The sequence below is a fragment of the Vipera ursinii genome (genome assembly GCF_947247035.1).
Source record: "Vipera ursinii genome assembly, chromosome: 3".
NCBI lineage: Eukaryota > Metazoa > Chordata > Lepidosauria > Squamata > Viperidae > Vipera > Vipera ursinii.
In genome coordinates this window covers 21225130-21238819 of record NC_139516.1, presented here as the reverse complement: position 1 = coordinate 21238819, position 13690 = coordinate 21225130, and the positions used below count along the sequence as shown (strand labels likewise).

At 40.4% G+C, this 13690-nt stretch overlaps 1 protein-coding gene across 11 annotated transcripts in view; it reads left to right on the top strand.

Moving 5' to 3' along the window:
- The first annotated feature begins 258 nt into the window (after positions 1-258).
- The window catches only part of STAU1 (staufen double-stranded RNA binding protein 1), a 41464-nt gene continuing 28032 nt past the window's right edge, over positions 259-13690 (top strand). For 3 of the 11 annotated variants that reach the window (XM_083358630.1, XM_083358629.1, XM_083358638.1), the window contains exons 1-2: positions 260-453; positions 7957-8027. The gene's annotated coding sequence lies outside the window, so the exon portion shown is untranslated. Of the gene's footprint in view, positions 454-7822; positions 7841-7956; positions 8028-10166; positions 10298-13335; positions 13511-13690 lie in introns of all 11 variants that reach the window. The other 8 variants (XM_083358636.1, XM_083358631.1, XM_083358637.1 and 5 more) reach the window with 8 other exon arrangements.

The window sequence follows — 13690 nt, the reverse complement described above, 5'->3', positions numbered from 1 at the left end:
ATAGGTTTTTTTTTAAATTTCCGAGGAAGGAAGCGAAAGCCTTTGAGACACTGACAGACGGCAACGTGTTCTCGGTGGTTACCCTGGAGCATGCTGGGTGTGGTAGTCATCCGGGGGGGGGGGCGATCCGTGCGGCAATGCAAAAACTCTTCCAAAGCCGGCCGCTAACTAGACGCACGGCCTGCGTGGTGCTAGGCGGCGCTATAAATAGCTGCCAAGGACGCGGCTCCTCCTCCCTCTCTCCCCGTGTGGTGCCGTCACTTCCTTCCCGGCCGGAGCTGGCCCCGCTCATTCTCTTTAGTGTTTGCCCTGTGTCTGCTGCCGCTGCGACTCGCTCGCTTCCCTCCCCTTCCCCGGACCCCCCTTTCCTGGGAGCTACCAATGGACTGAGCCGCCCGCTAGCCCGCCGTCAACACGAGCCGGCCCGGGAGCCGCAGCCCAGACAAACATCAGGTGAGGGGGGGAAAAGAGGAGGGGGAGGGGGAGGAGGAGGAGGAAGAGAGGGAGGGAGGGGGCGCGCGGGTGGGATGTGGGAGGGAGAGGCCTCGGCCGGGCCTGCGCTCAGGTTGGGGCCTAGCGGGACGGCCAGCCTCGGGCCAGGGGGGCGGGGGGAGAGAAGCTCGGGCTTCCCTGAGAGGGCGGCTGTGGCAGCGGCGCTCATAATGCTGCCGGCAGGTGGAAGACGCGAGGTTGACTGACAGGCTCTCCCTTTTCCCTCACCTCGCTGTAAGGGGTTAAGGAGAATCCGCAGGAGATGCCTTCGGGGATTGCGGCTCGTGGCTTCTCGCTTCGGGCTCGGTCCCTGCCTTCCTCTTCCTCGTGGCCCTGGATGTGGGAAGCCCAGCGCGTCGTGTGGGCTCTGTGGCAAGAGAAGCCGTGGACTGTGGAGGGTCTGAGGTAGCGCAGCTCTCCTCGGCATCCCAGTGCTCGGTTTGGGTTAGAGTCCCATTCTGGGAGAGGTAAAATGAGGCCTTGTTGTAACTTACTGTTTAGATGAAGTGAGCAGCACGGGCAACTCTTCTTTCTCTCTTGTACTATATGCACCCCTGCCTGGTGCCTAGCTTTCTTTTCCTAGAGCTGTGCAGCATTTTTACCTTTATTTGTAAACGATGGTATGTGTAGGCTGTTTTGGCGATTACCAACCAGATTTCTTTTATGTTTTCATATTCAACGCAAGATAGAGGTTTTCTCTGCAGAATAGCTGCTAATCTCTCTCTCTCCACTTTGGCCCTGCAGCCGTGGCAGAGTAGAAACTGTTATCTTAAATGCATGGATGGGTTCCGGTGGAGAGTTGAAATTCGATTCTAACTCAGTCACAGTTTTCATTGGATTCGGCTCCTGAAGTATTCTGCAAAATGGTGTCTGAAATCTGGCAGATTTTATTCCTTTAAAAAAAAAGCCTTGTGTGCTTTCATTGACATATTGTAAGGTATTCAGCTCCTAATGGAAATAAATGGCTTAAGGATTCCAAATGCTGTAGTTTTTCCTCACAGACTTGTGTTGTTCCACTGTAGGAGAACTAAGCACTTGCTAAATCAGAACTAGGTTTAAAAATTAAGTGGCTTTGTAAGTGCATCTCTTGATTTGGTTTTGACAGGGTGGGTTGAAATTCAGCCATACTTGGAGAATAACTGAAATCAGCAAGCTTTAGTTAGTTACTTTCCATTCATTGATTTGTGTAGGCTTAGTAAGCATTCCAAAGGGTAACTTTGCATCAGAGTACAGTAAACCTTTCCAGTAGTAAAAAAAAATCCATTGCAACTCAAAGGTAGAATCTGGAGATATTTTATTTGTTGTAGGAGAATAATCAGTCTAATTAACATTTTGGTCCTATCTGGACCAAGATGCCCTACGCACAGTCACCCATGCACTTGTGACCTCCCGGCTAGACTACTGCAACGCTCTCTACATGGGGCTGCCCTTGAGGACCACTCGGAGGCTTCAGCTGGTGCAGAATGCAGCTGCGCGAATTGTTATGGGAGTTTCCCGATACTCCCATGTAACATCTCTTCTCCGTGAGCTGCATTGGCTTCCGGTTGCCCTCCTGGTGAGATTCAAGGTGCTGGTAATGACCTATAAAGCTCTAAATGGCTTGGGTCCGGATTATCTAAGGGAACACCTGCTGCCGGCATCAACTTCCCATCGTCCTGTGCGCTCCCACAGGGAGGGCCTTCTTAGGGTACCGCCGGTTAAGGAATGCTGGCGGGTTATCCCCAGGGGAAGGGCGTTCTCTGTGGGCGCGCCAGCCCTTTGGAACCAGCTTCCCACGGAGCTTAGGACCGCCCCCGACCTTCGCTCATTTCGTAAGTACTTGAAAACTTGGTTTTTTCATTTCATTTCATTTATTATATTTGTATACCGCCCTTCTCCCGAAGGACTCAGGGCGGTGAACAGGGCACATAAAAATACAGAATACAAAAATTAAAAAAGAATTAAATAAGAGCCCGAGCTAAAAACAGTAGAGTAATAAAGATCCCCAATAAAAACCCCAGCACATCCCCCATCAGGCCAGGCCGGCTTGCTCAAATAGATAGGTCTTCAGGCCGCGTCGGAAGGAGCGAAGGTCGGGTGCCATCCGGAGCTCAACCGGCAGCTGATTCCATAAAGCCGGGGCGCCCACAGAGATGGCCCTCCCCCTGGGGACCACCAGCCGACATTCTCTGACCGGTGGCACCCTGAGGAGGCCCTCTCTGTGGGAACGCACAGGGCGGAGGGAAGTTGACGCTGGCAGCAGGTGATCCCCCAGGTACTCCGGACCCATGCCATGAGTTGTCTGGCCCAGACAGGGGTTTTAATTTTTAATTAATGGGGTTTTAGTTAAGTTCAGGGATTAATTTAATCTTAGTTTTAATCGTTTTTAATTGTATATGATGTATTTTAACTTAATTTTCCCTGTAAACCGCCCTGAGTCCTACGGGAATAGGGCGGTATATAAATTTAAATATAAATAAATAAATAAAATAATTTGAAGTTTGGTAGGCTGGGGAATTAGAAAAAAAACTTGAAATAAGAAGAGGCAAGCCTTTTTCACATCACACCAAGAAAATTATGTGTGTCTTTGTAAGTCAGGCCCAATTCAAAATATGACTTTATTCTCGCTACTATTTTTAATTTTTTGCATTGCCCTGACATGACAAACAGTCCTCTACTGAAGTTTGTATAACTGAGACAGCACAAATTTGACCAAAACTTATATAGACTATTCTGTAGTCAAGAGACCATACATAGTCTGAGTGTCTTGAATGGCATTGCATTTTGAAAAACTGTTCAGATTTTGAACATCATTAACAATATTCCAGTCTTCTGCTAACCTTCCAGATTCTACTTTTTTGTGACTAATAGTTAAATCAAGCAATCAATAATTTGTCTTTTGATGCAGATACTTAATTACAAATTTTTTTGAACAAGATTTGAACAACATTGGACCTTATTACAAACTATTAGTTTAATAACCTAGGAAAATATGAAATTCTAGACACTTTATAGCAGAGGTCCCCAAACTTGGGCACCAGGGACCGGTTACATGGAGAGAAGTTTTTCCGTGGACCCGGAGGGGGCGTGGTCTTGTGTGCTGCCTGCATCCCGCAGAAGGGGCTTTGCTTGTTTATGTGACCCGGTTGCGGGCATTCCGCTACCCGATACTGGTCCACCGACTGGGGGTTGGGGATCTCTGCTTTATAGGGAGTAAGTTCTATTGAACTTCATATATGTACAGTTGGGTTGTGAAAATTAACATTAATGAACTTCTCTAAGTAAATACATTATGAAGTTACATTGTTTAGATTTAGTAAAAGCTAATTAGAAGTAGCTTGTATATAACTTGATTAAACCAGATGAATAATTGCTTACTGTATGAACTGTCTCTTTGGAGTGCTATAATTGATATTAAAGACTTAATGTATCCATTATATTGTAAGTAGTCACTTGCTGAAGCTCTTGGCTTTTTTATGTTTTCACAAGCCCTAATTGTAAACTAGTTCTTGATTTAGGATTCTTAATGATTTGGAGTAGCAGTTTTGGATGACATGAAAAATAACCTATTTCTTATTTGTTTGGCTATAGGAAAAGAACAAAGCAGGACTAAACAGGTTTTATGCACTAGCACATAACTTGATAATATGCCAGTTGAAACAAAAAATGAACTTACCTATAAAACATGGAAATATAATTTTTGGGAAAGTTTCTATAAATTAAACTCAATAATAGTCATTCTTAGTAATTTAATAGAACTATTTTTCTGTTACTTGAGAAAAATAAATTATGTACTAACTAAACTCATAGGGAACAAAGTGAAATAGTACTACATCTGCTAGATGTTCCTATTTCTAACAAGGATAATAGTATGAGACAGGTGCACATTTCCTTATCATGAATTAATGGGACGCGGTGGCTCAGTGGGTTAGGACGCTGAGCTTGTCGATCAGAAGGTCGGCAGTTTGGCGGGTCGAATCCCGAGTGCCGCGTAGCAGAGTGAGCGCCTGTTACTTGTCCCAGCTTCTGCCAACCTAGCAGTTCGAAAGCACGTAAAAATGCAAGTAGAAAAATAGGGACCACTACGGTGGGAAGGTAACAACGTTCCGTGCGCCTTTGGCGTCTAGTCATGCCGGCCATATGACCACGGAGATGTCCTCGGACAAACGCAGGCTCTTCGGCTTTGAAACGGAGATGAGCACCGGCCCCTAGAGTCGGAAACGACTAGCACACATGTGCGGGGGAACCTTTATCTTTAATATGCCATACTTTGCCTTGTTCTGTGGATGTAGCCCAGCGTGGAGTATCACATCCCATCAATTGTTGTGCATCTTAGTTCAAATCTCTTATTTTACATTTATGCTTAATATATTTGCCAAATTTATGCCATGCATGCAAATTCATTGGAATAAATCAATGATGCGAGGAATGGTTAGTGGAACAAGAAGGGGAAACAAAAAAGTTGGCTTGATAACATCAGAACTGATGCAAAGATGAACATCCAACAACTGAAAGAAGCTGTGCTTGACAGAGTAGCATGGAGAGAATTTGCCTATAAAGTTGCCAGGATTCAGACACAACTGAATGGTTAAAACCACAAAACCTGAGCTGTATTAATTTCCCTAGCTGCAAAAGCATTATTGTTCTTTATTCTACTTTGTCCCTTGAAGTAACCAGAAATGTTTTCCGTGTATGCAGTTGTTGGTATTAAATAATGCTATACCTCTAACAAAAACATTACTAAAAATGCAAACACACTGATATAAGTCATGGAATTGGCAATGCCACCAACTAGACTTCATTTGCTACTTTTCACATTGTTTTGATTTCTAAGTGTGTATGTGTCTAGGCTAGAGAGGATAAAATAAGACAGTTGAAGTTTCTTATTACATCCATAGAATGTCATTCATCAACAAATATTTGACAACACATACCTGCTGAAATGAATAGGAGTAGACCAATAATATTTATGTTTTCATTCATTTCACTTCTTTAAAATGCACTATATATGCTTCCAACGAAGAAGACTCCTGTAGCATCTGAAAGTATGCTCTTTCTTGCAGGAAGAACTTGGCAAAACTACACATAATGAAATGGCTATAGATCATGTCTACAGAGGGGAAAGGTCCACGGGATCAATTAAAAATAATAGTTGCCTGTGAGGGAATAGCTAGTGCACTAATCAGGTTTGGTTGAGCTGCAATTACAGCGTTGGTGCAGCTTAGAGATGCTCAGCAGCAGGGCTTTTTTTCTCATAGAACGCTCAGAACGGAGTTCCGGCACCTTTTTTGGATGGAACCTTGTAGGGTAGGCAAGGCGGGTTGTATGACATGTGTGAGTTCCGGCACCTTTTTCTTTTACAAAAAAAACACTGCTCAGCAGCATGCCTTTTGGTGCAGTGGCAGATCTTTCCTAGTGACTATGGTATTTTGTGGAGGTGAACTTGAGTTTTTAAAAACACCAATGAGCTGTGTGTTGTTCAGGACTGCTTTAGATAGTCATTGTTTAGAGTTATTAAATGTTTAGAATTTAATAGTTTATGTCCTTTTGAAGAAAGTATAGGTTGGGTTCAGAGGTCTACCTGAGAAATAGGTTAGGTGGAAGCTAATCTTCCTGCATTTCCTTTTTCTGCTATTCACCCAGTGCTTGAATCATCAGGGAACTTTTATGGCATTGGGGAAAGGAGAGTTAAAGAAAGAGAAGAAAGCATTGGAGATAGGGTGGAACCATTTTTATGATCATTCAGAAATTGATTGAAGAAGATAAAATTGCTGTTTTGGTCAAATGATGTAATGGTAAATTGCAAATTGATGTATTCATCAAATCACTTTTTTTAATGGAGTTGCTAATTATTGTAGTCCTTTATATCTTTGTACTATTTTCTAATTATTTTTCAATGCAATTCTTCCTTCTTAAGTATTTTTAATTACTGTGTCATTGTCATTATATATTTATTCTTTACTGTAATGTAACTTGCTGCTGCTTCATAAAACCTTTACAATCTCATTCTGTGGTACTGTAATATATTTAATGGCTTAAGTTTTCTAATATCTAAAGTACTGCAACAGCAAGGTGTTTAAATTTGGTTTTGTTTACTTCCCATACTGTTTAGAATTTCAGCCAGCAATGTTCTGACCAGTTTTCTTTCTCTTCCTAAAAACACTATAGGCATAAAAAATAAAGGTGCACTGATACAATTTTATTTTATCTAGTAATAATATGCATTAGCTTTACAGGGTTATTGGCTACATTAATTCTTTTGTAGTCAGTGGATGTCTGAATCCACTTTTTCCATCTTACAGAACAATAAAAATATCACAATGAAAAAGTAGTCGTTTCGAGGATGTACGTATTTCCTTATGTGATAACTAATCTATTCAAGAGCTATGTAACAAATATTATATTTTGAATTTAACTGATCATTATTTTAGAAAACTAAAGGCAGTTTACTAAACAAGAGAAAAGTGAAGTTTGGTTGTTGAAAAATTAGCAACATTTGGGCACATAAACTGTCAATAGGAAAAAAAATAGTTTAACCCATTAAGCAAAGTTAAATATTACAAAAACTATTTTACTGTGTAGGAAATATTAATATATACATTATTAATGTGAATGTATTAAAAATGCAGGGATCTTAATAGCAACTGTATAGAACCATTGTAAAATGCATTCAGTTTTCCTTTAAATGACTATCTTATGCAGGGTTGTTCATACCATAGTTATAGGTATATGTAACTTACGTTAGAAGTCTTGATATATGTCAATTTTGACACAGAAGGAATCCACACCACAGATGCATTGGCTAGTCTACTGCTGCACATTTAAGTCCAATGCCTATTCCTATACATGTTGCTTATTATTTACCCTTCCAAGATGTTTTGCCCACCTTTACTTAAATACAAATTAAAACATAAAATCAGAACAGTTCTTACAAGAGTAGATAGGAAGCTGTGGAACTCAGAATCAAAGCTTTCCTAATTTTAGAAGAAATAAAATCTCTGCAAGTTAAAGAATAATATGAATTTTAGAGATCATTGTGTGTCTAAATGCTGACTTATGCAGGATTGAAAATGAATTTTATAGATAATATTAAGAAGATATAGTTGATAAGGCAAAGCTGCCAAAATCAAAAGCAAATTAAGTACATTTGCATGGGAAATTTTTGCATTATAAAAACAAAACAATGTGTTCTCTTCTTTTTAAATAGCTTCTTAATCCTAAAGAACTGGCATCAGATATTGTTAAATATGGTATAATTGAATATGTCTTTGGAAGTATAATGGCTTATTTCAGATAAAATCCTGAAAAATATTAATATTTTATTAAATTGTACCTTTTTTCATTGTTCCAGGTAATATTGATGAATAAGGTAATGTAAATACTGTGCAAAATTACTATAAAGAAAAATGCCATATGCTAAATAAATAAAATGGTATGAAAAACATACAGAGCATATTTGTAACTGTCCTTTTCCTTTTGTTATAGGCAATTTCCATCATATAAATATTTTCCTTGGAACTAACACCCAAAGTAAACTGTCCCAGGAACACCAAAAGGTATGGGAAACTTGTATTTGGCGTATAATCTACTAATTTTTCCTATTAAATCCTTGCCAGTTCTAATAATTAAATACTGGTGAACAGTGCCACAATTTAGTTTGCTTGCTCAGTTATGAAACTGATTTCCTGTCTGCATAGCCCCCGGTGACACACGATTCCCTATTTATCACTCTACCCTTTTTTAAAAAACACTAGGCAAATCTTGTTCCTAGATTTCTTTATACAGGCTGCTCTACTTTGTATATTACAGTGCTGCTTAAAGGTTTGTGAACTATGCATGTCCAGTGTTTCTGTATAAATGTGACATAAACTGTTCTCTACATACTGCAAGTCCTAGATATAGATACAGGTAGTCTTTGAATTATGACCACAGTTGAGTCTTGAATTTTGGTCGTACATTGTGCTTCTAAGTTAACTTACCATGTCACGGGACTCAATTTTTATGGTGTCATTAATTGAGTACCATGTTTGTGAAGCAAATCACATGGTGGCTAGGTGAACGTGGTTGTTAAACAAATCACATAGTCATAAGTTTGAGTCCATGTGGGGTTTTTTTTTGCTGGAAAACAGCAAAAATGTCAGAAAACACAGTACTGCAGCAGTCATAATTTCAATGATGGGTTGTAAGTAACTTTTTTTTAGTCCACTGTAAGTTTGGAAGGTCATTAAATGACCAGTTATAAATTGATGACTGCCTGTAAGGAGAGGTTAGTTAAACAGTGAGTCAAAAACATATTTGCTGGTTTTGTGCTTTCTCTTTCCAACTCTCTTTGAGTTGCTTTGCGATGAGATGGGCGATAAATGAATACTGCCATTGTTCAGTGTTTTCCTAATGGTGCTGTCATAAACACTTGACATTTGCAGATACAAGAGTTTAATTCCTTACATACTACCCTGGAGTTCTATGTGACCTCCCGGAGTATTACATACCTTACTCTTGGTGTGATCTTGGTTGGTTGATCACTCCTAAGGAAAGTCAAAATGGCATTAAATTGCCTTCATTTGTACATGATGTGCTTGACTTTTGCTTGCTTTGAACTGGTGGAAATAGTTTTGTAACACTTTCCAGCTTGACAAGCATCTCTTTTTCTTCAGACACCTCCTTTGTTCAAGCCATACATATCTGAGTGGTGAAAAATGGACTTTGATAGTGAATACCAGAATACTATTCTCTAAATAAGACTGGATCCCCACACACTCACATCTGATTTTTTGAAACCACTGACACTAATTTCAAAACTGATAATCCTAGAGATTCATATTCATTTGCCATTTCAAATATGTAGCTTTAGATCATTTTCCTCAATAAATCAATGAACAAGTATAACATTTTGTATAACTTGAGTTCTCTTTATCTAGTTTTAGGACTTGTGTGGAGAATAGATCATGTTTTAAGTAATACTTATGCAGATACATTGACAGTTTAAAATGATTCACAAACTTCCAAGCACCACTGCATTTATGTACTCATTATCTCTTCTCTCAGTTTTTTGCTTTTCACATTCTTGACAGCTTAGTAGCATTTTGAATCTTAGACTTTCTACTTTTTATGGCAATAGTGCTTGAGAATAGCTATGGGGGGATCACAATTCTATTTCGTTTTTGAAATCTAAGCACTAATTTTGCTTCCAGTCACAGTACTTTCATTTAATGCATAAATCAATGTTAATTGAAGGAGTTCCATAACTCTTATTCATAGACCATTGAAATGCCAGACAAAATCTGTATGAAATGTTTTTTTTAAAAAAAATTATATGGGAAGGTCAAATATAAAAGCAAGAATAAAGATACATTTTAAGAATATATTTTTGACAGTGATATTTGAATAGGGAAATTGATGTGAGCCTTCAGCAGAAGATCTGTTTTTATATTTTGGTATATTCAGGTGACTCAGTGCTTCTAATGTGCCAGTGAGTCATTCTAAACAGATTGTCTGATAAAAAACATCAAATAGCGTCGAGATAATGGAATGCATATACATTTTCTGAAAAGGACATAATAGAGTATTGCACGTGTGTATTCATTTTATAGAAAATTCAACTAGTGTAATTCAGTTTATAAAAAGCAGCTATAAATTGAGGTGGTATTTCATGACAACTTTGCTCTCTCTTACGCATGAACACTTACTATTTGTAGATTTATTTCAATTAAAATGGAAAATACAAAGTCTCTACTTTCATGGTTCCTGGAGAGAGCTGCAAGCAATGGGCTGTATCCTTGCTACAAAAAGTATGAATGAAATACTACTTGGTCATTTCTTTCTTTCTGTAAGTCAGAAATTGGCTCAATGTGGAGATTTATGATGGAAATCAAGGAAGAGTTACTTGTGATGTTGTTTTGTCAGTTTTTAAAAGTGATCTCCCTAGTCTACTATCACATCTTTATGTAATTAATAATATTTTTCCTCCCAAATTATATAGTACAAACATTACTATAGTTTTGCCACTATAAACAAACCTTTCTGCACCTGGAAGACAGGAGAAGATGAGAAAGAGTCAGTTTCTGGTGTGCTGCATACATACAAGGGCAATTCAGAAATAAATCTCTGTTTGGTTATCAATGACAGACATTCACAGATACAGAACTTTTATTATACACATTAAAAACTACATTACATTACTTTTTGGCATAATTGCCATTCAAATTGAGGTACTTGTCATAACGTCTTACAAGGTTTGAAATTAGTAGTAGTCACTTGGCAAATCTGGGCTATGGGGGAATGATAAAAAACATCCCAATGGAACTGCTTCAAAAGTTCTTGGGTGCGTCTTGCGGTGTGCTGGCGAGCATTATCATGAACCAACCAAGTGGTGCCATAGAAAATCCCACCAAATGTGAAGATGCCAAAGGAGCCTGCTAGTGAAGTTCATGGAGCATGGTTTGACCATCAGTTCAGAAGTCTACTGTGAAACGTTACGAAAATTCAGATGAGCCATCCATAACAAGTGTCGGGGCATGCTGACTTCTGGTGTGATGTTGGTTCATGATAATGCTTGCCTGCACACTGCTGAAAGCACCCAAGAACATTTGAAGCAGTTCCGTTGGGATGTTTTTGATCTCTCTCTCTCTCTCCCCCTCTCTCTCTCCCTCTCTCTCTCCCCCCGCCTCTCTCTCTCTCTCTCACACACACACACACACACACCAGCCCAGCCCAGATTTGCACTGAGCAGCTACTACTAAGGAATTCAACCTTGTAAGACATTATGACAAGTGCCTCAATTTGAATGGTGATTACCGTATTTTCCGGCGTATAAGATGACTGGGCCTATAAGACGACCCCTGACTTTTGAGAAGATTTTCATGGGTTAAAATGTCATCTTATACGCCGGAAACCCTATACCATTTCAGATAAATGACTGTCCAGTTTCTTCTTAAAAACTTCCAGTGCTGGAGCATTCACCACTTCTGGAGGCAGGTTGTTCCACTGGTTAATTGTCCTCACTCTCAGGAAGTTTCTCCTTAGTTCCAGGTTGCTTCTCTCTTTGGTTAGTTTCCCTCCGTTGCTTCTTGTCCAGCCTTGTGGTGCTTTGGAGAATAGCTTGACTCCCTCTTCTTTGGGGCAGCCCCTGAGATAATTGGAACACGGCTATGTGGACTTCAACTCCCAGAATTCCTGCCTGGCTCAGGAATTCTGGGAGTTGAAGTCCACAATCCATAAAAGAACCAAGGTTGCCTACCCCTTGACTAGACATACCCAATTCCAGCAACTGTTCTTTGTATGTTTTATCCTCTGGCTAAATCCGGCTGCAACCCAAGCCCGATTCACCCCCGTCTGATGCAGATGGTGCAAAGCCGCCCTTTTGAAGCCCAAAGGGGCTTTTCCTTCCACCCACCCTTTGGAATACACACAAGAACTGCGTTCACACGACGCGTTCTTCCAGGCCAGAATCTGCAAACAGCATGCCAGAAGCCGTAACCACCGCAGGAACTCTGAGTCCCTACCTTTCGGCAGCCTGCAAAGCCAAGCACAATCCGGCTTTGAGAGTGCATTTGCAGACGGAGCAGCCGCCGCGTCTGGAGCCAAGCCCCGCCTGGGAGGCGGTCGGCCAGGCGGGCCCGGAAGACACGCTGGAGAGCCGGGCTTGGGGTGGCCATGCCGAGGCCAGCTGGTGACGGCTGCTGCGTGGTCTGCAGGCGAGAGGGGCGCCAGGCCGTCAAGTACCGCTGTCCGGGCTGCCAGGAGACATAGTGGGTAGCAGGGCGTGCTCTGCTTATGCTCAGATGCCGCTTGGGTGAGGGGGAGGGGCTTCCTGCCACTCCTGGGGTCTGGCATTTGCAAGTGGAAGGGGCTTAGAGGCTCTTGGGGGTGGGAAGGAAGGGTCACGTTGGAGGGGGGACTGGACTAAGGAGGCTTGAAGTTGCTTTGCAAGAACGGGGGCGCTCAATTGATTTATGTACCCGTATTTTCCGGCGTATAAGATGACTGGGCGTATAAGTCGACCCCCGACTTTTGGGAAGATTTTCATAGGTTAAAAAGTCATCTTATACGCCGAAAAATTTGATATGTCAAAAAATAATGTAATGTAGTTTTCTAATGTGCATAATAAAAGTTATGTATTTGTGATTGATAACAGATTAATATCTGTCATTGATAACCAAATGGAGTTTTTTTCCGAATTGCCCTTGTATGTGGCACACCAGAAACTAACCACCTTCTGCCCTCTCCTGACTATCAGGACAGTTCTAAAATGTTCTGTGTAATACAAGTTAATTTGTAGGGCTTTACAATATAATATAAATCATCTAAGTTAGTCTCTATTTCTATCTGTTTATGCTGCCTGCGTGGTGGAATATTCTGAATATTTCAAGTATTTATAGATTATTTATTGACCAATAAAGATTTGGGGCAGTTTACATTGCATAAAATGAATGAGGAATAGTCATTAATAAGTCTAAGCTAATTAAGACTAGGGTTACCCTAGTATCCTCCACTCTCATCCGCACTCAATGAAATACAGTTTTAACGTCTTAAAAGCCAGGAGATTGGGGGCATTTTTATGGTTGCAAACTGAATCTATATAGGCAGGTTATCTTAGTCCACATAGGTCTTTAAAGGTGGTGTCCACCTCTTTAAATTGAACCTGGAACAGACTGTTAGCAAATGTAGCAACCAAACCATAGGTGAATTGTAAACAGATTTATTATCCAAATTAATAGACAAGCCATCCTATTTTGGACTAGCCAGTTGTGCCTAATTTTATGTCCTTTTTTGCCATGATCATTAAACAAATCACAGTCGTTAAGCAAATCACAGTTGTTAAGTGGATCCAGCTTCACCATTGACTTTGCTTCTCTGAACCCCCAGGAAGGTTGCAGAGGGTGATCATGTGTCCCCAGGAATATGCAACCATTCTTAATACATGCCAGTTGCCAAGCATCTGAATTTGGATCACGTGACTACGGGGAGACTGCAATGGACATTAGTGCAAGAACCTGTTGCAAGTCACTTTTTTTCAGCACCATCATAACTTTGAATAGTGGTAAAATGAATAGTCATAAGTTGAGGATCATCAATGTATTTGTCATATATGTGGCATTTTTAATGTATATAATGGGGAGATGTGCAGTTTAAAGTAGAGCTATAAAGCATCAGATATTCACATGAGCCATTTCAGAATATATTTCTGTACTTTGAGGCCAGTTTTAGTAGTCAAAGCAAA